This window comes from Canis lupus, chromosome 20 (genome assembly GCF_003254725.2).
Source record: "Canis lupus dingo isolate Sandy chromosome 20, ASM325472v2, whole genome shotgun sequence".
Taxonomy (NCBI): domain Eukaryota; kingdom Metazoa; phylum Chordata; class Mammalia; order Carnivora; family Canidae; genus Canis; species Canis lupus.
This window is the reverse complement of record NC_064262.1, coordinates 10,897,368-10,922,687: the sequence shown is the minus strand read 5'-3', so window position 1 is coordinate 10,922,687 and position 25,320 is coordinate 10,897,368. Positions and strand designations below refer to the sequence as shown.

The 25,320-nt window shown below is 35.8% G+C and overlaps 1 protein-coding gene and 1 pseudogene across 1 annotated transcript in view; one reads left to right on the top strand and one right to left on the bottom strand.

Annotated features, from left to right (window-relative positions):
* Window positions 1-25,320, top strand: part of GRM7 (glutamate metabotropic receptor 7) — an 827,750-nt gene that overhangs the window by 337,904 nt on the left and 464,526 nt on the right.
* Window positions 131-999, bottom strand: LOC112662416 (40S ribosomal protein S3a-like; annotated as a pseudogene).

The following is a 25,320-nucleotide window of genomic DNA, read 5'->3' as shown; positions in this document are numbered from 1 at the left end:
AATAAGATATTTTTTATTTGTCACCATTAAATGTCTGAATTTTATTTTATTTATTTTATTTTATTTTATTATTTTATTTTATTTTATTTTATTTATTTTATTTTTAAATGTCTGAATTTTAAACAGATTCTTAGACTGGTGGTTCATATCCATCAGCTTGTTCAACTTTAGCACCCGTCTCATCCCCGGTAGCTTTTCCAAAACTACTACCTTCACCATGAAGTTCCATGAGTTTTCCCAATTCAAACTTGGGCTGCTTCAGCATTTTTACTTTTCTAATGAAGACATCATGGAGTGGACAAATAGACTGACAAGCTTTTTCTATATCTTTCCCAATGCTGTCTGGAATCAATTTATTGACCACTTCTTTCAAGTCATCTGTCTCCGCCTCGGGTCATGATTTCCATCATCTTTTTCTGGATTTGACGGACCTGTTGGTGCTGAACATAAGAGGTCTTCCGGATCTGATTATTGCATTTTTTAGTAAAACCAACACAAAATAGATGAAGCAAATAATCATCAGTTGTCTTTACATCAACATGAGCTTCAATCATGGTCTGCCATTTTTTGACCATGGAGCACATTTTGTCATGAGTAAGATCCATGCCATGGAAATTAGGCAGTTTTTGCCCTGCACATCCTCAGTAATTAGCTTGAATTTTCTAAATAAAACTTCATCATTCTACAGATCAGCAAGGCTAACTTCAAAAATGTGACCCTTGAGACCATCAGATGCATTTTTGGTTCCTTGAGTTCTTGTGACTAGAGTTTTTCCGATATTTCTTATATTGAGCATAGCTGGTGCTTTCACATCATACCAATCTTCCTTAGAAAATGGATCAACCACTTTCTTCTTGGCTCTTTTTTTGCTGCCTTTGGTAAGACGCTTGTTCTTTCCGACTGCCATGGTACTGCTCTGGGTGCCAAAAGGGTGGAAGTGCATCAGATACTGTTTAAACCAAGATTTTTAAGGTCATTTATGGTTCAGTACAATAAATATGGAGGTCATAAATATGCACCTACAGAAAAGTAAGAAAATAAATTTTAGTAACTGCCTGATAATTGGATTAAAAAAACATTGTTTTTCAAATTCCTAATTCAGCAGATATTTCTTGTGCCCCTGTCTGTCCCAGGTGATATTTTAGGCCTGGAGATTGAGAAGCAAATGTGTCTTATAAACCTGAAAAGCTAGACAAATGTCTCTGTGAATGAAGTTTTAAAGAACTAGACATTATGCCTTTTTCAGAGTCACTACCCTTAACACAGCTTTTAGAAAATTAGACAAAACTCAGCTTTCCCACCAAGAGAATGCTTGGTGTCTCCATGGCAATCCCGTCCAATTGTTTCACTTTGTTTTTTTGTTTCTTTAAAGATTTATTTATTCATGAGAAACACAGAGAGAGGCGGAGACACAGGCAGAGGGAGAAGCAGGCTCCTCGCAGGGAGCCTGATGTGGAACTCGATCCCAGATCCTGGGATCAGGCCCTGAGCCGAAGGCAGATGCTCAATCGCTGAGCCACCCAGGCATCCCAATTGTCTCTCTTTGAAAACCCTCTTGGCAAAGATATGCCATGTCAAAGGACAGGAATATGAATTGTCAAATATTCACCAATTAAAAAGACAATTAGCCCTAGCTCTACATAAAGGCTTTTTAATTTTCTAATCTTTTTAAAATAATAAGGTGAATGTTTTCCCAGGTCTGGTTCTGCTTTTATTTCCAAAAGGTTTTAGAAATGCCTTGGAAGTTACCTCTCTCTGCTAGTCCTTTCACTTCAAAAGATCATACCTGGCTATATGCCTATACTTTTATAATTTGGAAGCTGAGGAAAGCCAAAGTGTGAATTTTCTATAGAAAACATGTCTTTGCCTTATTATCCTATGTTAATATAATCATAAGCAACAACAATACTTGATTATGAATTGATAGGAAACAATTATGTGTGTGTGCATTTGGGTACATATAATGTCTGTGATAGGCTTTGGGTGTAGCATTTGTAATGTATTTTGTAATTTCTGTTCCCTTAGAATAATAAAAATACATGCTAAAATTGATGACAGGGTATTTTAATACTATCTTTACCAACCCTGTGAAATGATGAGATTGTCTCAGTTCTACAAAATACAGAAGGATTTGAAATTGCTTTAGATGCTTATTTGCAATTGGAAAATAACAAATCTTTTGTGCCCACATCCTTATATGTGCACATTACTAATATCACTGCCCTTGAAGTCCCTAAAAATACCTGAAAATCCAACTCTTGATTTCAGCTCAGATTATGATTTCAGAGTCCTGAGATCCAGCCCTGCGTCTCTCAGCATGGAGTCTGCTTAAGACTTTCTCTCCTTCTCCCTTTGCCTCCCTCTCCCCCTCAAGTCAATCAATCTAAAAAAATTACCTGAAATACTCTGTTCTCTATTACTGCAGAAATTTATTAGCAAATATTTTTATTACTCAGATTGAAAGGGCACATCTGAAGAATGTTTAGGATTTTGTTTGTTTCATTTTGTGTGTGTATGTATTGTCCTCTCTGCTGGCTTATTTTTGAGACACAAGTGACCCAACTTGACAGCTTTATAGGGGGTGTTGAATATGCCAATATTAAACTCTGCTGTATCAACCAATTTTCAGGTAGTCGTGTAAGTGCAAACCTCTGTCTTTAATATGTGATTCAGGCATCTCTGTAACCAGCCAAATGGAAAGATTTCTAGTAATTTATGTAATCACATCATTGGTTTTTGCATCTTGAGGAAGCGGTTCCTTTTTTTTAGGCAAGCTGGTGTGTCTCTGAGGTCATTTATCTGCTTAACTGTTGCTGAAATTGAAAGAAGGGGAAAAATAAACAAAATGACAAGATATCTTTCTTAACAGAAGGGAGCTAATTTGAGAGAGGAATGAGGGATTATGATGGCCAGATTGAGGAAGGATGTGATGAAGTACAAGTGAATTACAAATGGGCCACCAGTGACCCCGATGATGGGATTCAAGTAAATTATAATTTTGCTCCAATGGTTGACTTAAGTGTGTGTTGACTGACCTAATTCCCACTCAACTGGAAGACTGTGGAGCTGTTATTGTTTCCCTGTGGCTTCCTAGCTGTCCTCTTCAGCTTTATTACCTACAATTGATTTTTCCACTCCTGTTCAGATTCTTACTATAGACTTTTTAAATGGTAATGATTATCCAGTCCTAAAATCTGAAGAAAAAATATTACAAATTACCAAGGCTGTCTTACTTTTTATTTCATTTAAAAGACATTTCAATAATAATAAAGAAAAATTAGAGGAAAACAATAACCCATGGTCCTTTGTTCATGTTTTTTGAGTTTTTCTCATCTACACACCCATATACACTAATTGAAAAAGTAGTATGTGCACATTTTGAAACCTTTAAAATTTCTACAAGAAATTATCTATAAGATACAAATATTTTGTAGCAAAGATTATATGTAGTATTTTAACTATTTAAAAATTCCTAAACACAGAAATAATCATTGTTCATATATACATAGGGATATGAACAACAGCTATGAGCATGTAACAATGGGGGTGTGACTAACACTGTAGCAGTTTTACAGCTAAACCTCCAGAAATCTCAGATTATTTCCTTAGCATGAATTACTAGCAGTTCAGTTGTTGATTAAAAAGTATGTATGTGGGGTGCCTGGGTGGGTCAGACATTTAAGCATCTGCCTTTGGCTCCGGTCCTGATCTTAGGGTCCTGGGGACCAAACCCATGTGGGACTTCCTACCCAGCAGGGAGTTAGCTTCTCCCTCTGCCACCTCCCCCTTCCTCACTCATGCTATCCCCGTCTCTCTCAAACAAATAAATAAATTCTTTAAAGAAATAAAAAAAGTATGTGTATGTTTAAATATTTGATAGATATTTTCAAATTCCTGCAGAAAGCTCTTATTGACTTCAGATCTAAATAGTACAGGATTATCAATATTTTTATCACTGAAAATTCCTTAGGTGATGCAAGATACTGCCTTAATTAATAATACTTTGATTTCTAGTAAAATTAAAAATGTCTCATTGTTTATTTTCAATTTGCATTTTTTCTTTGAATTGCCTATTCCTACATGGTATTCCTATTTCTGTTTTTTTTTTAATAAAAATACCTTTGCTTGTCTGATTATGTAAATAACGCATATTTGTTGTGGGGGAGGATCAAACAATATGTACAAGTTTAAGAGAAAAAATATCAATATTTCAGTTTCTATCCATTCATTGGCACCCAGGGACATGTAATTTTTAATGCATTTTCCTGATTACTTGGGAAGGTAGAGAATATTTTCAGATATGTTCGACCATTTGAATTTCTTCTGCTAATCGTCTATTTATACTCTGTATCTACATTTCTTTTGTGTTGTTTGTCTTTTTATGTCAATCTTAAGCTCTTTTTGAATATTACAGTTATTGATTTGTCATGTACATTACTAACTATAAAATTGTTTTTCAAAGTACCTTTTGTCTATTGACATTGTACTTGCAATTTTTGCCATTAAAGTAAATTAATGATGTTTATGCTATTGATTACATGGTATTTTTGGCATTAGTGCTATGAATTAGGTTGTATTTTGATCATTAAACAAACATATATGGTCACAATAGGTTTTCTTTTCCCACTGAAAAGTGTTTAATCCTCTTGAGGTCAATTATTACATACAGATTGAGGAGAAACTGTATTTTTTTTTCCTGGCTCTTGAATTTCCTTCTTTAGTTAAAAAGGTCTCCTATATATAGGTTTTTCAGATAATGTCTAATGATTTTTTCTTCAATTTCTGTTATTCATCTTTTATTTGCTCATCCATTTGTTCATTAATTTATTGAAACCTATCACTTGGGGAACTTTTCCAATCAGACAGTATAGCACTTATATAAAATCTACAGGTGGAATAAGTTTATTTAATTGATTACCTATTTATGGTTTAGTTATTTTCATATCTTGACTTACAAACTGTGCTAGAGTGAGTGTATTTATACATGTCACATTGCAGATGTATGAGTTGGTCTGTATAATTGAAAGCGTTGGATATGTGTCTTTAAAAGACATTGTCTTAACTGATGGGATAGGTTACAGTAAATAATAGGAAGGGGTTATATTGATTTGTGTGGTTATGGATTAGAGATGGAGGCATCAGTATGAATTCATGTTTAGTTTGCTATAGGTATGCATGGTTAGATATAGAAATATTGATAGATATTTGTATTTACATGGATTAGTGTATACAAATATACAACAAGTACACTTGGCACCTAGGTCTTCTGTTCCTGTTCCTAGTAAATGGAACCAGGGCTTCTTAGAGAAATGGTTGCTTTTATGATTGGGAGAAGAAATATGCAAAATGAGCCTGGAACATCTTATAGCTCTAGAAAATAAAGAAGTACTCAAAGAAAAAAGAAAGCCATGATGATGAAAATAACTCAAAGGTACACAAATACCAACTGAAAGAGTTCTCAATAGCCAAAGCTAAACAATTTTTTTGATCAACAAAATAATGTGTTATCAGATTATACCCTAAAGTATAAAATAAATATCCATGAGTCCATACTGATATAAATAAATGACTAAATAAATAAATAGGAGAGACTAGACTCTCTCCCATAGGAGAGAGTTGCAAATAATTTCTGTAGATATTCCCTCTTCAAGAGGATAGAGAATCATTTGCCATTCCTTAAATACAGGCTATGTAGAGTGATTTCCTTTTAAAGGGTATACTATGGAAGGAGGAAGGTAACTTTCCAGTGGAGAAACCTGGCAAACACTACCTCAACCAGGTGATCAAGGCAAACATCAATAGTAGTAAGTTATGTTGATAGTACGTACCCTTGATATGATTTGGGGAGACTGGCAATTTACTTTTGTGGCCTTCCTTTCAAAAATACAGACTGAACCTAATCATGAGAAAAATATCAGACAAATCTTAATTGAAGGATGCTCTATAAAATATCTGGCTATCCTCTTCAAACCTTCCGAAGTCATAAAAAACAAGGAAAATTTAAAAATGCAATAGCCAGGAGGAGCCTAAGGAGGCTTGATGACTAAATGTAAAGTTGTTACCTCGATGCATTCTGGAACAGATAAAAGACATTAGGGGAAAAAAAACCTTAATAATGTATGGATTTTAATAATATATCAACATTGGTTCATTAATTGTGACAAATGTACCATACTAAGGCTAGATGCTAATAACAGGGAAAATTAGGTGTGAGGTCTCAGCAGTTGTCTTCGCAATTCTTGTCAGTCTAAAACTCTAAAATAAAGTTTCTTTAAAAAGGGATATATTACCCAATTATATTTGGTACAAATATTACTCAATATAATTATTGAGGTTATATCCATCTAAACTTCTACTAACATTTTAAGAGATGTTTCCTTTGCAAAATATTTACCAGAAATTCTGTATGTTGCTACTCTGAATAAAGGTAGAATCTCAGTGGTTTTTTCTTTTTAAAATGTATTATTGATGTATAGTTAACACACAATATTATATTCGTTTCAGGTATACAACCCAGTGATTCAACAGTTCTGTACATTACTGCTCACTATGATAAATGTAGTCATCATCTGTCAGTGTATTAATTTTAATTTTTCTTGTGATAAAGTTGAACAGCTGTTCAGATGTTCAAAAATATTTGTGTGTGTTTTTTTGTCAACTTTCAATCATAATTTCTGCTTATTTTTCCATTGGGTTGTTCTCTTTCTTTGATTTTAGAAACCATGCAACCAATAGTTTTCTACCTTTTTATTTAATTGTCTTTTGATTTGTTGCTTGGTGGTATGTGAAAATATCTGTTCTTTATTTAGTTGGCATAGCCAATCTCTTCTTCCATGGATTCCACATCTTATAAACATAAGGGTTTCTCCCTCTCAGGTTGTATAAATAATCTTCCACATTTTCATCTACTACTTTCTGGGTTGTTTTTTTTTTTTTTTGCATTTATTTTCACCTTTTATCTTTACTAATGTAATTATTAATTTTATTTCTTTTTAATATTTTATTTTACTTGTTTCCTTCCTTCTACTTTCCTTTGCTTTATATATTTTACTACATAAGTTTTCTTTTCTCTTTTCTCTTGAGTGACTTGGAGGAGATACATCCTATTTTTACATTTCCTAATAATTACATTTCAGTTTTAAAATAATCATATTTGAAGTTGTATTTATGAGTCATCACCAACAATATGACAGTGTTTCTGAATGCTTCCTTTGCTAAGTATGTATGGTAGGCAGATTTTCAAGTTATCCTCCCTAGGCCCCCTGCTGAAGATTCATGTCTCCTGGTTACTTAGTCAAACAATAATCTATGTAATGCTATAAAGAGATTTTGCAGATGTCATAAGATATTAAAATATATTATCCTAGATTATCTTAGTAGGTCCCTTGTAATCATAGGAGCCCTTAGAAGTGGAGGAATAAGGTAGAAGAATTAGAGAGACAAGAAGGAAGAAGGAGAGGAGATGAGGCAAGAGGGAATGTCACAGATTTCAAGTGTGGGGGACACATCCCATGATAACTGGTTTTGAAAATGGAGGAAGGGGTCCATAAGGTAAGTAATGCAAAAGGCTCCAGAAGCTGAGAAAGACTCCTATCTGACACAGCAAGGAAACAGGACCTTGGTCTTACAACTCCATAGAACTGAATCCTGCCAAGAGCCTGATTGAGTTTGAAGTGGAATCACTCCCAGAGTCCCCAGAAAGGAATACAGTCATGCTGACACATTGATGTGAGCCTGTGAGACTCAAGCAGAGAAGCACTAAGCCCACCAGGCTTCTAACTTGCAGAGCTGTGAGATAATAAATGCATATTTTTTAAGTCACTACATTTGTGATAGCTTGTCATGGTGGCAACAGCAAACTAATACAGCAGGCAGTGAAATTAGCTCAATCTCAGTTTTTCTTTACACACCATTCTATCATAGATTTATTGGTGTGATCTTGAGATTTGCATTACATTTCACAAATGTTAATTAGAATTAATTTTATCTTTAAATTATTTTTTTTGTTCAATGCCAGTCTCTTAGTAATTTTATCCAGTTTGTTTTCTTAGCGCTTGAATATGTAAGAGTATTTATCTTTGCCATCAACATAAATGACAGCATATCTGGAAAGTGAATTTTGGAATCACACATTTTTTTCTCATAATTTTATTCACATTACTAAACTAATGTTGGAGAGGAAACAGAATGTTTTCCCCCTTTTCCCATGCTGTTTTCCTATCTAGATAATTGTTCTTGTAATTTGTATAATTGTTCTTGTAATTTGTATATTGACTGAACTATGTATATATATGTGTGTGTGTGACTATGTGACATATATATACATGTGACATATATATGTGACATATATATGTGACTATATATATGTTATTAATTTTGTCAATTAATTGGTAAAGTCTTCACATCAGTGCTCAGGAATTTTTCATGTATTTGACTTTAAGCATTGATCGGTTTCCTTGTATTCTGGTCTTTGAGGATTCTAATTTTCTCAGTTCATTTTATTGTAGTGATATCCTATAAACTATTTTTAGGAGAGATTCTGAATTTCTGAAACCCAAACACTGGTTTGTGGATGGACCTGGAATATCAACCTCATCTGATAATTCACTTATGATGATGATTTATCTGTATGAAAATTAAAAATAAGTTGTGAGAAATTTAGGTTTATATCATATCCTCAGATCTTCATGGCTTTTTGGAAATACATAGTACCAGTGTCTTTTATTGGTAAGACAGTAGTCCCAGTTCTGGCTTTAAAAAAATGATTTTCACATCTATAGTCAACACATATTTACTATGTACTTAGTATATGACAGGTCCTGAGGTTCATCAAAAATAGAGAAAAACATGAATTTCAAAGCAGAAAGTATATTGATTTTTCTATTACTGTTTCACGAATTACCACAAACTTAGCAACCTAAAATAGTACTCATTTATTATGTCATAGTTATTATAGGTCAGAAGTCAGGGCTATGCTACAAGTCAGCAATTACTGTACCAGCCTGAGCTGCAGTGTCATCTGAAGCTTGACTGGAGAAAATCGACTTTCAAGCTCATTCAATTTCTTACTAGAATTCATTTGCTTATGGCCTATAACTGAGTGTCCCAGCTTCTTACTGTGGGGCTAAAGGCCACCCTAGGTCCTGGAGGCCTCCTATGGTTCCCTGCCATGTTGCTCACTGTATGGCTGTTGCTTTTTCAGGGTCAGCAAAAACATTTCTCACTCCAGTTGGCTAAGATAGGGGTCCTACATAACATAACAGGAGCAATATTCCATTAGCTTTGTCATACTCTATCATTTAGAAGCAAGTCACAGGATTCACCTGCACTCAGGGGGAAGGAATATACAAGGGTATGGATCATTCAAGGTGTGTCTACTGAAGAAAGTAATCTGAAAAGTGAATTTCCTATTTGAAATTGTACAAAACAAGCTTTCTGCCCTGTTCTTCATTGTGTTCAATTGATTCTCTCGTTTATCTACTTTGTAACTGTGAATTTCCTCATGTTGTGTGATACTCTATAGTCAGCTCCTAGGGAATTTGCATGATAATAAAACTCTATTTTAAGGGGTTTTATTATTTCATCACAAACATTTGTTTCAGGATCAAATCATACAAAGCTTAAAAGTGGCATTACTTTAATTTGCTTCCATAAATAAACTTCACTTACCATTAAGCATATTCAGAAAGCACTCTCAAGGGCATTCTGATTTAGCTAAGACTTGATAGAGGTTAAGGAGTCACCTAGAGATTAGAAGAAAATAGATTTCAACTGAAATATGTGATATAATTTTTATTTAAATTGTTTTAATATTAATTAAGGTATTTCTTCAGTATTCTGTCTATTTAACTGTAGAAGTCTTACTCGGTCATATATTAATCATTTTTTATATTAGATATAATCTCTTTTTGGATTGCCTCTTGCCATTTGTAATTTTACCATTTTTATGAATCCATGAGAAATCACAAGGATTCAATTCACATTGAACGAATGTTTACAGTTTAGACATTTAGAAAATAAGGGCAATCATTTATTTGAGAATAATTGGGCAACTCTGTACAATATGGTTTTTAGAGTTCTAGCAGATAATAGAATAACTATTGCCTCTGCAATACTTATACTACTGTGTTTGACATCTTTTTCTTTTTTTTTAAGATTTTATTTATTTATTCATGAGAGGCACACACACACACAGAGAGAGAGAGAGAGAGAGAGAGAGAGAGAGAGAAAGAGAGAGAGAGAGAGGCAGAGACACAGGCAGAGGGAGAAGCAGGCTCCATGCAGGGAGCCTGACGTGGGACTCCATCCCAGGATCCCAGGATCACGCCCCGGGCTGAAGGTGGCGCTGAGCCACCAGGGCTGCCCTGACATCTCTTTTTCAATAAATGTACTATATTGTCCCAAAGAATGTAGCACATTGACTTCTCAGACCTAGAATAGTGTCCTTTGCCTACCTTCCAGCACGACTTTGGATAAAGTACTAAACCATTCTCTCCTTTGATTTCCCCATCTGCCAAATGGGAATAATACCACTTACCTTCCTTGTGTGGCTCTTACTGTTAAAATGAAATGACAAACATTAAATATTTATCAAATGAAAAAAAAACCCACCCATAATAAGAAATCAACAAGTAGAAGGTTTTATAAAATTATAGTTAGTTCTAAAAAGCATGAAGGGGCAGTATTACTACCATGTGTTGGTTAGCATCAGAATAAAATTGTGAGAGGAATTTTTGCTGGTTGTCGTTTTGGATGACACCTTTAATTGCAACTGAAAGAAATACGATTCCTACAAACAGAGAGATAAGCAACATAGTGGCTTAGGTGATTTAGAAGTCCGGGACGGTTCCTAGCTTTAGGGATAGTTGGGCCTTTGGGCTCAAAAACTTTGAGAATTAGGTTTCCTTCACTATCTGCTGCCTACTTTAGTATGAAAATCTTCACTGAGTCACTGATTCTCTGAAAGCAACCTGGAAGGTATTCTTTCATAATTTGTTTCACAGAAATACCTGTGGTTAGTTCTGATGTTATGAATTTGTGTCATGAATCTGTCACTGAGCCTGGAATTGTGATGAGGTGAATTTAGTGATAGGGTTGCCCAATCTCAGCACCTGTAGGTAAGGCCAACCTAAACTGAGGCACATGTGCTATGAATTGCCGAGGGGGATTATTGCTATCGTAAGGTGGGAAGGGTCAGTGCTAGCTATTATATCAAAAAATTAAAAAGGAGATGTCAATACGACTAGTTTAAGGTGAATGCCTATATTTGTATAAGTTAAAACATTTTGGTAGCGAGAATTAGATCTTGATCCTGGGAAACAGTAACAGAACACATCTATTAGAAGGATAGAGTATCAGAAATAAAACCCAAGAAAATAGGTGGGGAAAGAGGATTCAGGAATTTCAGGACACAGCATCTTTAGGAATTCAATTTCAGGCTGTTGCTTAAGGAAACTTTGAGAATTTGCTCCAAATTTTTTCAAAAGATGAATCAAATTCTAGAGCAAGAATGAATTATTCTCTTAGCTTGGTTCATGTCTTCATCCTTTTAGTTGGATTAGGGGGATTATGGAAGTATATTGTACAGCAGCCCTACTAGTAATGTGTCCAGTGGGAGAAGGACAGCTTCCCAAATAAAAATCTGAGAAGCTGTTATTGACAGACATGGAAATAGATGTTTGGCACATGAGAATAACAGAGGGCTCTACAGCTATATTCTTCATTCTCATGGTAAAGTCCCTTCTGATAGAGGTTTATGGAACTTGGAATCAAATGTACTAGGTTTTAACCATGGCTCTACTCCCATGTGTGTGATATTAGGTACATTACTTACCATTTCCATTCCATGGCTTTCTCAGTGTGGATAGTGTTGATACCTGTATTTTAGATGTCTAGAATGGGAAAGGATAGTAACTTTAATAGTAATGTCATGAAGATATGATCAACTACCTATTGATTAGCTAATGTGTTAATAGTTTTTTAAAATAATATGACAAATGTTGACATAGTAATGAGTATTTTCACACAAAAGGGAAAAAAACCAGGCTTTTTCTTTAAAGACCTCATGGTGTCATGCAATGGAAAGAATCATTGAGTAAGAAAAAGTAGACTTGAGTATTTTTCACTGATGTCCACTGTGATTGATTAGAGAACCATTTAAAAGTGACTTAATCTTTCTGGCTGTAGCTGAAAGACGGTGTGGAGGAGAACTCATGGATCTTATATTTACCTTTCAGTATCAACACTCATGACAATAGAACAGAAAAAAAAAGAGAGAAGGACAAAATGGTTACTCTCACAGAAACATTTTTATCATTAGATAACTTTTTGAGCATTGATTATAGAACAGGTACCAATTTAAGCACTTCTTTGTATTAACTCATCTCCTACTCACAGCAACCTCATAAGGTAGGCTTTTTAAATTATTTCCTTCTTATAGCTGAAGGAACTGAGGTACAGAGAACTAAGAAACTTGTCCAGTGTCTAATACCGACAAGTGCTGGAACTAGGATTGAAACCAACTATTGTGTGCATATTTTGTTACACGGCTTCTCACTGCACATGAAGATATTACTCATTTATCCATTATCCTGTTTAGTAGACTGTAGGTGTTTGAAAATTTTTGAGACAGTTTGAATATTGTATGAAAAAAATTGAAAAGTAGATGGATTTTAATGTGAAATATTCTCTGGAGAGTGCAAAAAAAAAAAAAAAAAAGAAAACACAAAAAACAGCAAAACCAAAAAACCCAACAATGTGAAAGAAAACAAATGAGCTTCTTCCTTTTCCTAATTCAGCTCACCCTAGACACATTTTCTTTGTTGTTGTCAGATTTTTTTTTTAGATTTACACATTTATTTTAGAGAGGGAGGAGGGGCAGAGGGAGAGAGAGAGAAAGACAAAGAGAGTCTCAAGCAAACTCTTCACTGAGCATGGAGCCCAACATGGGGGCTCTATCTCTCCACCTTGAGATCATGACCTGAGCTGAAACCAAGAGTTGGATGCTTAATAGACTGTACCACTCAGGTGCCTCTTGTTGCCAGATGTTTAATGCTCCTTTACATTTATAGACTTTGTGGATTTGCAATTCCCCATCTTCTGCTTGAACTCTTGTGTAGGAAAAAAAAATTATCTACTTTAATTGATTAATTAATAGTGGAATAAATATATGTTTACAAATGTTTTACAATAGAAACTAATAAAATTTTATACCCAGCATTTGGAGGAATTAAAAGCTAAAATAGAAAAGGCACCATGCAGATGCTTATCATTTTGAAGGAATATGTATCTTTTTTTTAAAGATTTTATTTATTTATTCATGAAAGACACACAGAGAGAGAGACAGAGACAGAGACATAGGCAGAGGGAGAAGCCGGCTCCATGCAGGGAGCCTGATGCAGGACTCGATCCCAGGCCCCCAGGACCATGCCCTGGGCTGAAGGCCACGCTAAACCTCTCAGCCACCCGAGCTGCCCGGATTGTGTATCTTAAGAGTAAATTGGATCACATGGTATTAGACTTTCATACCATCTGTTATGGGTCAACTGTTGCTATTATGTGTAAGTGACTTGAATTCTAGTCATCTGATTAAGCATGTACCAGCAACTGTTTCTTAGCGTTCAGTTCTGAGTAAAGGTTCATTTTTTAGTGTCATTTGGTGTAACTTTGATTCTTCTCTTGGAAATGTCCAAGATTCATCTGAATTCAGTGAGACAGTGTGAAAGGTAAGGAGAAACTTGGACATAGATTACAAGTTGGATGTAGGCCAGTAATTTGAAGAAAGCTTTCGAAGAGATTTTATTTGTGTAAGAACAGATTTTTTTTTCTGAACAGCATTTGTGAATGGAGAATGACATAAGCTTAAAATCTATGTGTTAAGGATTTTTTTGCAAACAGTATTAAGTGTGCTGCAGGGAAGAAATAATGGAGCAAACCAGAGTTGTTCATGTCAGAGCACTTCTGGGAATCAGCTGTTGCATAAGACCCTGTTATATATTTATGAATTTTGTAGTGGTGGAATAGTGATATAGGTCATTACTGCCTCAATTGGACCACCAGAAACAGCATTCACACCTACCCATCCATTGACTTATTCACAGAAGCATTGAAAGACTACCCACTCAATAGGCTTAAACTCTCAGACCTGGAGCTATTACAAAAAGTGTGTATATGAGTTTGTATATATGTGTGTGTGTTATGGAGAAGATAGAAAGACAGCTAGAGGAGAAGAGGAGGGCTCTGTGCATCAGCTCTGTCTGGTCCAGATGTCACTTTCCCTTGAAAGGCTCTGTGAGTGAGCCCCGAACACTGAATTAGGCACTAACTGAAGCAGGATATGAGTTGGTGATCCCTAGACACTAGTCGATTTCTTATTGTTACGTATAATCCATTTTATGAACATGTGCCTTACAAAGATGACCTGAATACGCTTGGTGCTCAATCAAAAGGTGTCTAATACCACAATGTCAAACACTTAAATATGTTACTTTAGGATTTCATCCAATTGGCCATCTCTAACAAATGAACAGATGGCATTCTATAATATTTTTATCTGAAATATTTTTTAATTGGGAGCATACAATTTTTTTTTCTCAGAAATACTGTTTATATTGATAAAGTTCCAAGGCTAACCAATAAAATCATGTTTGCTGGGAGGATGATGTGACAAGTCTATGGACAAATCACTATAACAACACAATAACAGTGAAAATCATCACAATACCTAGCATCTACAGAATACTTAACTCTGTAGTACATACTGATGTGAGGAATTTCCATGCACTGATTTTTCTTAATCTTCACAACAGCTCTATGAAATATATATGATTATTTAGAGACGAGGAAACTAAAGCATTTGATATTTGAATAATTGCCCAAGGACCCCCGATTAGGAAGAGGTAGATCTGGGTTCAAGCAGGTAGTCCAGCTCTAAATCTGTCCCCTTAACTACTGACCTCTAGTGGGGCTTCAGTTCAACATGTATCAAGACTTAGTTCATACTGGGGACTGAAGGAGGTGCTGATGATGCACAAGGAGTCCCAGCCATGGGAGCTGCTAAGAGAGCAGGATGTGAACAAATACTTATGTACAGAACAGTGAACATAAGTGTGTCAAGGATAACAAATAGGAGAGAGAAATAAGTGATTAATTTTGAAGAGTCAAGAAAGTATTCCATGTTTATGGCAATGTCTGAGATACCTTTTGATGCATGAGTAGCAGTTTTGACAAATGAATGGAAGGGATATAACAGGGGAAGTAGCACATGTTCACAGTATGGAGTCATGAGACAGCTTTATTCTGTACATGGGAAGACTCTTCTCCAACATCTTTTCTTACTCAAATCTTGTAAAAAAAAAAAAAAAAAGTCCAATTCACAGTTGGATTGACTCAAAACATAGATCAGTTCTTTTCCAAAATGTAGGTCAACTTTTTAAAGTCAGACTGAGCTTTTTAAAATTCTTATAATGCTTTATTTGTTTAAGACTTTGTTAGAACAGTTTAAGGAATGTACAGAGATTGAAAGGAAAATCCAGAGATTTCCCATATACTCCCCCCATTCCACACATGCCTAGCCTCCCCAGTGATTAAACCCCCCCACTAGAATGGTACCATTATTAATAATCACCACCCAGAATCCATAGTTGATGTTAAGGTTCAACCTTAGTGTTATACAGTCTATGGGTTTGGACAAATGTATAATGACATGTATCTATCATTACAGACTGAGTTGGGTCAGAGATATGATTAAAAAAAAAAAACAGGGGGATAGACTCTGAACCTTCGTTTTCCCTTATGTCCATCATAGACTCCCTTCTAGACCAGTCCAGGTAACAAAAAGCTGCATGGAAGTGGGGGGAAATGGACTGAAATATCATCTGATAGGTGGAGAAATGTAAAACAGGGAAAAGTTTTCTTGGGATTGGTTCGTAAGGCAGGATATAACTCAATCCACATCTTTTTGAACTTCTTATAATTCCTAAGGGATAGATGAAGGGCATTTACAGTATATAGTGAGAGACTATTTAAGATTTTGGGCCATATTTTCCATGTCCAAGCACTGTGCTGAATGCTTTGCAAGCTTGAATTTAAGTGATCTACTCAACAACTTCACTGCAGTAGCTGCTTTTCTTCGAAATATTTGGCAGATGCAGATAATGCACTTGCTAGGAAGCAGAGCTAAGATTCCAACTCAGGTCTGATAGACTCAGTTACAAGTTGCTAAAGAAAGATGTACTTGAAGGTCTCCTGACATAGCCTTCTCATGACCCATTCTAGATGGCTTTCTTCTGTGGATCTTCAGGTGGTAGTGAAGGATGGATATTTATGGATACTTATAAGTGCCCTGTTGGGAATGCTTGGTACATTGAGAGCCCATCTGAAAACAGACTCTGTTTTATTTGTACAACCATAGAGAGAGTGATATTAAAATAGTTCTTTGTGTTGAATGAACTTAAAGCTGTTAACAAGTTTTGATTTGGACTTTTTTATTTTCAAAGGATTTTTTTTTCTTTTGCTTCAAAGACTGATTATATGTTCTTGAAATAGAGAATGGAATATATATGTCCTGGTTTAGAATTCTGAAAAACTTTGTAAGTAATTGAAGTTACAGAATTACATTTTGAATTGAAAAAGCCCAATTTATTTAATCTGCTTACTGCAGCTTTCCAAGATAAGATCTGTCAGAAGCTAAAAAGTCTTCCTGACCACTGGCAAGTTCTTCTAAATGGGTACTTTGATTAATTATGATCCTTTCACTGATTAAACATCAGTGACTAATCCTCTAATATAGTGGGAAATAACCACTGCCATAATTGTTAGGAAATACAGGAAAAAGGATGCAGAGAATAACATAAAGTTCTGATTATGATATCAGATTGCACCAGCTATTGTAACTGATGTTTCTGAAAGTCTTGCAGTTTATTTAATCTGAGCCGTGAGAATACATGTCTATAAGAGCTATTGTGAAAAACCATATAGTCTTTATAATTGTACCAACCCTAAGCAATATAGCAATAAGCATTTATGGAATATCTACTCCACATGGGACACGCTGCTGGGGGAAAAAAAGTGTCAGATGACTGGAACTGCTCTATTTAGTTTATTTAGTTTTCGTATAGACCACGACTTTTGAACAGGTCAGAACTTTTTTTTTTTTTTTTTAAACAAAATGACTCCAAATTGCAGTGAGTAAACCCAATTACTGGATTCTCTAGGTTGGAAGAGAGACCATCTAATCCTCCCTTCCATAACTGTTGTTAATACCCTTCACCTGCAGCATTCCTTCTGCGTGACTACCTCGTTTTGAGTACTCCCTGCTGTGAGTGTTAATATCCTGAAGCAGCTCAGAGCATTTTCAAGTACTTTGGAACATTCAATTTTCTTCCTGCAACTTCTACCCATTTATCCTAATTTTAGTTGTTCCCTACTCTACTATCTTTAACACAGTTTTAGATGTTTAAAATATAACCTGTATGGTAGTCAAAGAAAAGGGATTCTTAAGCAAATTGAATGGGATTGAAAAACACGAAATTATGCCCAGCATTTATGCAGAAACAATGCTTTGATAAAATACTAAAATATAAGGTAACTTTCAGAAATGGAAACCAGATTTGACATTTTGACTTGGATTCTGAGGTTTTTTTTAGAAAATGTGTACCCCCACCTCTTCAGTGTTAATTATTACTTCATCTGGGGAAAGGAAGATAGTAGTTAATATGGATTCCAACTGCATGGTTTGGATTCCCATATCTACCACTTAGTAACCATACCACTTTTGACAAGTTGCTTACCTCTGTGGGCCTCGGTTTCCAAACCAATAGTAATAGTCCCTACATCATAAGATAGTTGTATGGTTATGATACGACAATGTTTATAAAATAGTTAGCGATGGGCCTGCTCCATAAAAACACACTAGATAAAATTGTCATTTAAAAAATATCCATTGATGACAAATAGATCAAGTATCTTATCTAAGGAGTGATTTTTTCCCCAAGTTTTTATTTAAACTCTAGCTAGTTAACATACAATGCAATATTTGCTTCAAATGTAGAATTTAATGATTCATCACTTACATACATCACCCGGTGCTCATCATCACCATTTGCACTCCTTAATCCCTATCATCTATTTCACCCACTTCCCCTCCAGCAGTCATCAGTTTGTTCTCTGTAGTTAACAGTCTGTTTCCTGGTTTGCCTCTCTTTCTTTTTTTTCCCTATGCCCGTTTGTTTTATTTCTTAAATTCTACGTATGAATGAAACCATATGGCATCTGTCCTTCTCTGACTTATTTTGCTTAGCAGAATACTCTCTAGCTCCATCCACATCACTGCAAATGGCAAGATTTCATTTTTTTAAAGATTTCATTTTTAATGGCCAAGTAATATTCCATTGTATATGTACGCCACATCTTCTGTATCCATTTATAAGTCGATGAACATTTGGGCTTTTTCCATAATTTGGCTATTGTTGATAATGCTGCTGTAAACATTGGGATGCAAGTATCCCTTTGAATCAGCATTTTTGTATCCTTTGGATAAATAGCTAGTAGTGCAATTGCAGGATCATTGGTTAGTTCTATTTTTAACTTCATGAGGAACTCCATCCTGTTTTAAGGAGTGATTCTAAAGATAACACTGTGTGATAAAACTCTCAGAAAATATTTTTTAAAACTTGCAGTTTTCCACATATTTTTCTAGCAAGTTTTTTTGTGTTTTAGAATAAAGGTCATTAGTTTACAAATCACTATTTCATTGCAAAATACTCTTATTGAGAGAGAATTTGTTAACTAAGGGAAAGATTTGTGACTTTTTTTGTAAAATATACTCTCCAGTAGACATGCTGTTTTGCTTTTACTATTTAGTATTCTTGATAGGTGCCAGATTAAAGATTCCTTCATTATACTCATTAAAGTTTTTTTTTTTTCCTTTTGAACTATATTAGGATAGGACTCTGTAATATGACATTCATCTATCTTTTTGTTGGCTTTTGTGAGTCTGAAATCTTTATAATATTTATTTATATTACCCTTCTGTAGACTCATTTGGTATCTAATTATTATCTAAGCACTTCCCACCTTAGAATAAAGTTTCCAGGCTTAAAGTTAGAAAACTAGTTTTAACGCTTTTTGACTTAAACATGCATTACCTTGCTTGTTATCCCTAATTCATTAGATAATAAACAACAGAAATGGTCAGTGCTTCCTATCCTTTCTATTTGCATTTTCTGTGTCCTGGTATTTGTATATAGTCCTTCATGCATTGTGCCTCTGCAATTTTCTGCTCCTGTAAATAGCATTTTTCAGCTCTCAGTATGTAAGTCAAGTTATTCATTGTATTTGGTACAGCGATTTTTGTGCATGGGTAAGTACAGTCCTTTGCTTCTTAACCTTTTCTGAAGAGATCTGTTTATCCTTATAACTTGACCACCATTTGTGTAAAATTCTACAGTACTGAGAAATACTCCTAGGTTCTCCATTATGCTCTAATATTGACCAGCCTTTGTCTCCAACCTTCAAGGACTATGTTCATGCAGAGTAACAGCAACACCTCCATGCATTTGGCCTAGGCCACTGAGCAGATCCTCCATAGCAAGTGATAGCACAACCCTTACTTGGCATTTATATCTCACTTCTTTATTTAACACATCCCAGAAAAGATGCAAATTCATTCAATGCACAACGGAAACACATCCTATTTTTGAGCTGCCTACACAGATAATATTTTTCATTTCTAAACTAGATGTAAAGAATATAATGTAAAAAAAAAAGAATATAATGTACATGTAATTTGTTTTTCATCCACAATTAAGTCTATTTGGAGTTTACTTTTTCTTTGAAAGAAAAACACAAGCTGTGGATAAAATGATTGAATTATGGTGCATAAAGTAGATTGACACAGCAAAAGCTGTATCAGATGCCTAGGATGGGACATTGTTCTAGGTCTTTTAAATACTTTGTCTCATTTTATCTTTACCACAAACACGGGCAAACATTGTTTTCTCTCTCTCTCTCTCTCTCTGTTTTTTGGAACAAGATGTGGTAGATTGGTTGTGATCTTAGTTTTTTAATGCCTTCCTATATCCATGCTCTATGCAGTACTATTAGATAGCAACCTTTTTAAAAATTTAAATCCAACTAATTAACATATAGGTATTATTAGTTTCATAGGTAGAGTTCAGTGATTCAGCAGTTGCATATAACACCCAGTGCTCATTACATCACGTGCCTTCCTTAATGCCTGTCATCCAATTACCCGATCCCTCCACCCACGTCCACTCTAGCAACCCTTAGTTGTTTCCTATGACTAAGAGTCTCTTATCGTTTGCCTCCCTCTCTGCTTTCATCTTGTTTTATCTTTCCCTCCCTTCACTGTGCTCCTCTGTTTTGTTTCTTAAATTCCACGTAAGAGTGAAATCATATAATTGTCTTTCTCTCATTGACTTATTTTGCTTAGGATAAAATCCTCTAGTTCCATCCATGTCATTGCAAATGGCAAGATTTGATTTTTTTGATGTTTGTGTAATATCCACTGTATACGTATACCACATCTTCTTTATCCATTCATCTGTTGATGGACATCTGGGCTCTTTCCATAGTTTGGCTCTTGTGGACGTTGCTGCTATAAACATTAGGGTGCAGGTGCCCCTTTGAATCACTGCATTTGTATATTTTGGGGCAAATACCTAGTAGGGCAATTGCTGGGTCGTAGGATAGCTCTATTTTTAACTTCTTGAGAAACCTCCATACTGTTTTCCAGGGTGGCTGCACCAGCTTGCATTCCCACTAACAGTGTAAGAGGGTTCCTCTTTCTGGCCAACATCTTTGACAGCAACTCTTAACAAGAAACAGTTTTCTCCTACTGCTTGAATAGGGACTATACTTATGACTTGCTTTGACCATTAGAATGTGCCAGAAATTGGCCTGCCTCCTTTTGTTTTCTGTTTTTAAACTCTGCCCACATACCATGGCATAAGCCCAGGCTAGCCTAATGAGTGATAAGAGATCTAGGACCCAGTTTCTATCCTTGCCATAGCCAAGAGCCAGCCAGCTAACCCCTAGACACTCAAGTGATATCTTTCCTAGAACCCCTGGCCTCCGACCCAGCTGACCAGAGTCATAAGATCCAGCTATTAAAGGTCAGCCAATTCTGGCCCAGACAGGCAGAACAACTCATACATTCTGAGCAACAATAAATTCATACTCTTTCCAACCACTGTGCCTTGGGGCAGTTTGTCATACAACAATAGCTACCTGATATAGCAGGCCTTCTTCCTTTTATTACTCTTTCTTCAGTGACCCAGTACACTGATGCTGCTAATGAAAAAAAAAAAGGGAATAAAATTATTATTAGATGCTTCTTGATGTGCCACTCTGTGAGAACAAAAGTAAACTCATTTGGTCTTCAGCAAATTTCTTGTCTCCAGAAGTATCTTATTTCCATTCACAGATGGAGTTGTTCAGAAGAGGTGCCTTGCACCAAGTCGGTTGGCCATTAAGTGGCAGTGCCAGCATTTGAGCAAAAGACTGTTCTTTTTCTTTTGGCCTTTCTCTTGCCCCCATCCCTTTTTTGATGATGATGTTTGCCTTAAGAAAGCCTCAACTCCAAGTAGTCACTATTAGGTGCTCTGGGAAGCCTACAGAATATCTTGTAGATAATTATTATGTTTTTGTACTTCTCACATATGGGCCTAGCCCAGGTAGTAAAAGCGGTAAGTGGTCTGTGGGTCATGGTTTGTTGAACGGCTGATCTAGAGTTCAATATGTTGCTGACTGTTGTGTATTAGTTTTTCCTTTCTTCTGGCTTCTTAGTGCTTTGGCTGGATTTCTAAATACTGAAGAGCTCAACCTGAGGTGTCTTCCTGAGATTTCCCCTTGCAATTCAATTCAGGCAGGCTTTCTTCCCTTTCTGCCCCTTGCAGTTCCTGCAGAGACCCTTGTGACTGTCCCTAAATCGCCACTACCATCTCTTAAGAATGTATTTTAGGGGCTGGCCATGATGGATAGTGTGAGATATTTTTGGCCTGGAAAATTTCCTAAAGACTCTCAAAAAATCTGCTTGTTTAACTGGTTTCCTGAAAGCAGAGTTCTGGGAGCAAGAGATGTAGGGGTTAAGGCTTTGTGTTCCTTCTTCCAGCATCAGGGTTTTCTCACAAGGCTTTAATTCACAAGTTAGTTCTGCCCTTCTTCTAAAATCGGAGCATCACACACTGTACCAAGTGGTCTGGCTGTAACTTTTGATCACAGTTTCAATTACTTTTGGCTGCAAGCAATCCTTCAGATTTTAACAAGCATTCTAAGAGTAACGGCACTCTATCATTTTATCAATTAATTTTCCATACCTGAGCAGAGATAATGCCCAACAATAACAGATATCCACTTTCCTCAGTTATTTCCCATCAAAAATCCATGAGTTAGGAGTGGCAGCAATTTTTTAGCATGTGTAGGTTTTGGCTTGGGTTTTGTTTTTTTCTCATGGTTGTATTTTCATTTTAGTTTGACAATCTTTTAGAGATTGCAGAGGCAGATCCAGGTGGTATGGGACTGAAGCTTACTGAAACTTAGAAGGTACCTAAATGTGTAAAATTTTTTTTTTAAATGTGTAAAATTAAGTAAGGATTTGTGCAAGTGAGGGGCCCCTGAGCTCATTAACTTTGCAGGACATTGAGACTGTCTAGAAGTATATTAGAAATCAATGGATATAGAGTGCCTGAAAGGACTGAGCAAGTCATATAAAGCAGTGGAGTGAGGTAAGTGATTGCTCACTTATCCTGGAGTGAATAGTGGGACCCTGACACCCTGAGGAAGACAAACCTTTTTTTTTCAAAGAAAGCAGCTACTATTCCTCTTTAGCTGATCATGGTCCTGTAGAAATGAAGGCCCTACACTGCAACAGCCTGCACTTGTTTAAAGCATCTAGGCATATGGTATATATTTTAAACCTGAAAGCTCACAATTTTAAAATGCTCCAAATAAACATGTCTGTTGTAAATTCAGCCCACTAACTTAGAATTTGTGACGTATAAAATAGTTTATTTATTTATGTTAGCAAGAAGACACTGAAAGTCATTTGAAATATGAATGAGGGAATTATATAACTACTAATATATGGTTAGATGTTAGCATAATTTGAAGATCTGGTTGATAAGAAGAGCCACGTATCTCACTCAGCCCTCAGCCCTGGAAGATCCATCAGCTACCTAAGTCTCCCATTTGTCACATTGATATGGGAATAAAAAGTCTGGTTTTTACATTGCTTTTCAGGAAAATTTTGGTCCTGCTTCCAATAGCTTAGTCCTTCGCTCACTCTCTCACACAATATTCTTCACACAGCGCCTGGCACATAAATGAGCAGCCAGTATATAGTTATTACATTAATTAAGTAAAATATAATTTAGCCAAAACTTACTTCAATGTTGATGTTCTTTGCTTGATCTCAAATTTTGTTCTTAATCAATGAACAGAATGGCACATGAGTTCATTTGCTCAAAAATTTTGGCTTTTGGTTTCTATGGGGCTTGTGAATAAAGGTGTCTATATGGATTACAAGCATCTAAGTGGTTACAATATTATTACTACTAGTGGTAGTATTAACAACAATAACAACAACAAAGATAACAACAGTTAATGTTTATATATGTGCCATGCACTGTGTTGAGTGCTTTACACATACCAGTTCACTTCATATTCATAGTTGGCATTATTTACTATCTATAGAGGAACTTACTTTTTAAAGTCTAAATTAGGAACTTAAAAACAATTGTAAAATAACTGAATAAAACCCCATAAACCTGAGATCAAGAGAAGAAAAGGATAGGGCACCTGGGTAGCTGTCAGTTAAGTGTCTGGCCTTTGCTTGCAGCTCAGGTCAGGATCTCAGAGTCCTGAGATCTAGTCACTTTCCGTGAGTGGGGTGCCTGCTTGAGATTCTCTCCTTCTGCCCATCTCCCAACTTCCCTGCCCCCCCACCCTCCTGCTGTGCACATGCACACATGTCTTCTCTCCCTCTTTCTTTCTCTCTATAAATAAATAAATCTTTTTTTAAAAAGAAAGGGAAAGGAAAACTTAAAAGGAAAGATTATTTACTTTTCTGTTAAACATATTCAATCAAGATATATTGGTTATCCAAAAAAAAAAAAAAAAAAGATATATTGGTTATCCACTCTGAGCTAAATGCTTGGCTAAATGCCAGGCTGCAGGCTTGGGTGAGCTAGCAAGTGAAGGCATGAACACTGATTCTGAATTTCCAAAACCATTCCAATCTTGTATCAGCATGGAAAATAGGGGACTTAGGAAGCTGATGGAACTTCAGGTTTTCCAACTGAGTAAGTCACACGGTTCCTCTAACCAGCTTTCCAGGGCACCCCTCCAGATTTCTATTTATGCACAGATGCATGCATTGGTTGTTAGAACCTTCCAGAGATGTGCCAGCTTTCGAAGGTCCCAGCTTCGTCATCATGCCCCAGGAGTAAGTTTCTCAGCAATGCTAGCCCATAGTGACAATAACTACACCTGTTTTTCCTGTATCCCCTGCTGAAATTCTTGGTTTCCACCCATGGAACTTTTATACAGCTTCAATGACGTGGAATGGAGGCAGCATCTTTATCTCTGAGAAAGCACAAGAGCAAGTACCACCAACTGAGCCATTAACTTATAATCCTTTCTGTGCTAGATAGTTTTATCTGATTCTCTGCAGGATATATCTTAGCATCAGGAGAAGCTTAAACAAAAATGTCAACTTAAATAATGATTCTCTGACTGGCAAGAGCTAAATGGTCCAGAGGGATAGAACATGCTGTTTACTTAGCAGGAAAGGAACCCTATGGGTTCATAATATGGGATCTCTTACAGGGTGCACACCTCAAATTAGATGACCATGGTTGAATGCAACGTGGCAGGAGAACCTACTTGGTTTATCAGAAAAGATCAGATTGGGCATAGTTTTTCTCATTTTTAAAATGATGCAGTTGTCCTAGAGGATGAGTGAGATCTCTTCCAGCATAATGTGTGCATCTTTCTTTGCGAAACTTGATGTATGCATGTTCAACCTATGTCTTGTTTTCTGCTATAGACTGTTAGAATGCCATTGCTTTTTTGTTTGCAAATTCAGGCAATTTTGTTGCACATGTGAATGCAATTATTGAATATTGAGTAGTAGTCAAATGATGGAAACTTTAATGTTAATAGGGCCTTTAGACTCAACTATCTGTTTCTATTTTGACATGTTTGCAGTTTTATTTGTTTATTTTTTAAAAAATTATTTATTTATTCATGGGAGAGAGAGAGAAGGAGAGAGAGAGAGGCAGAGACATAGGCAGAGAGAGA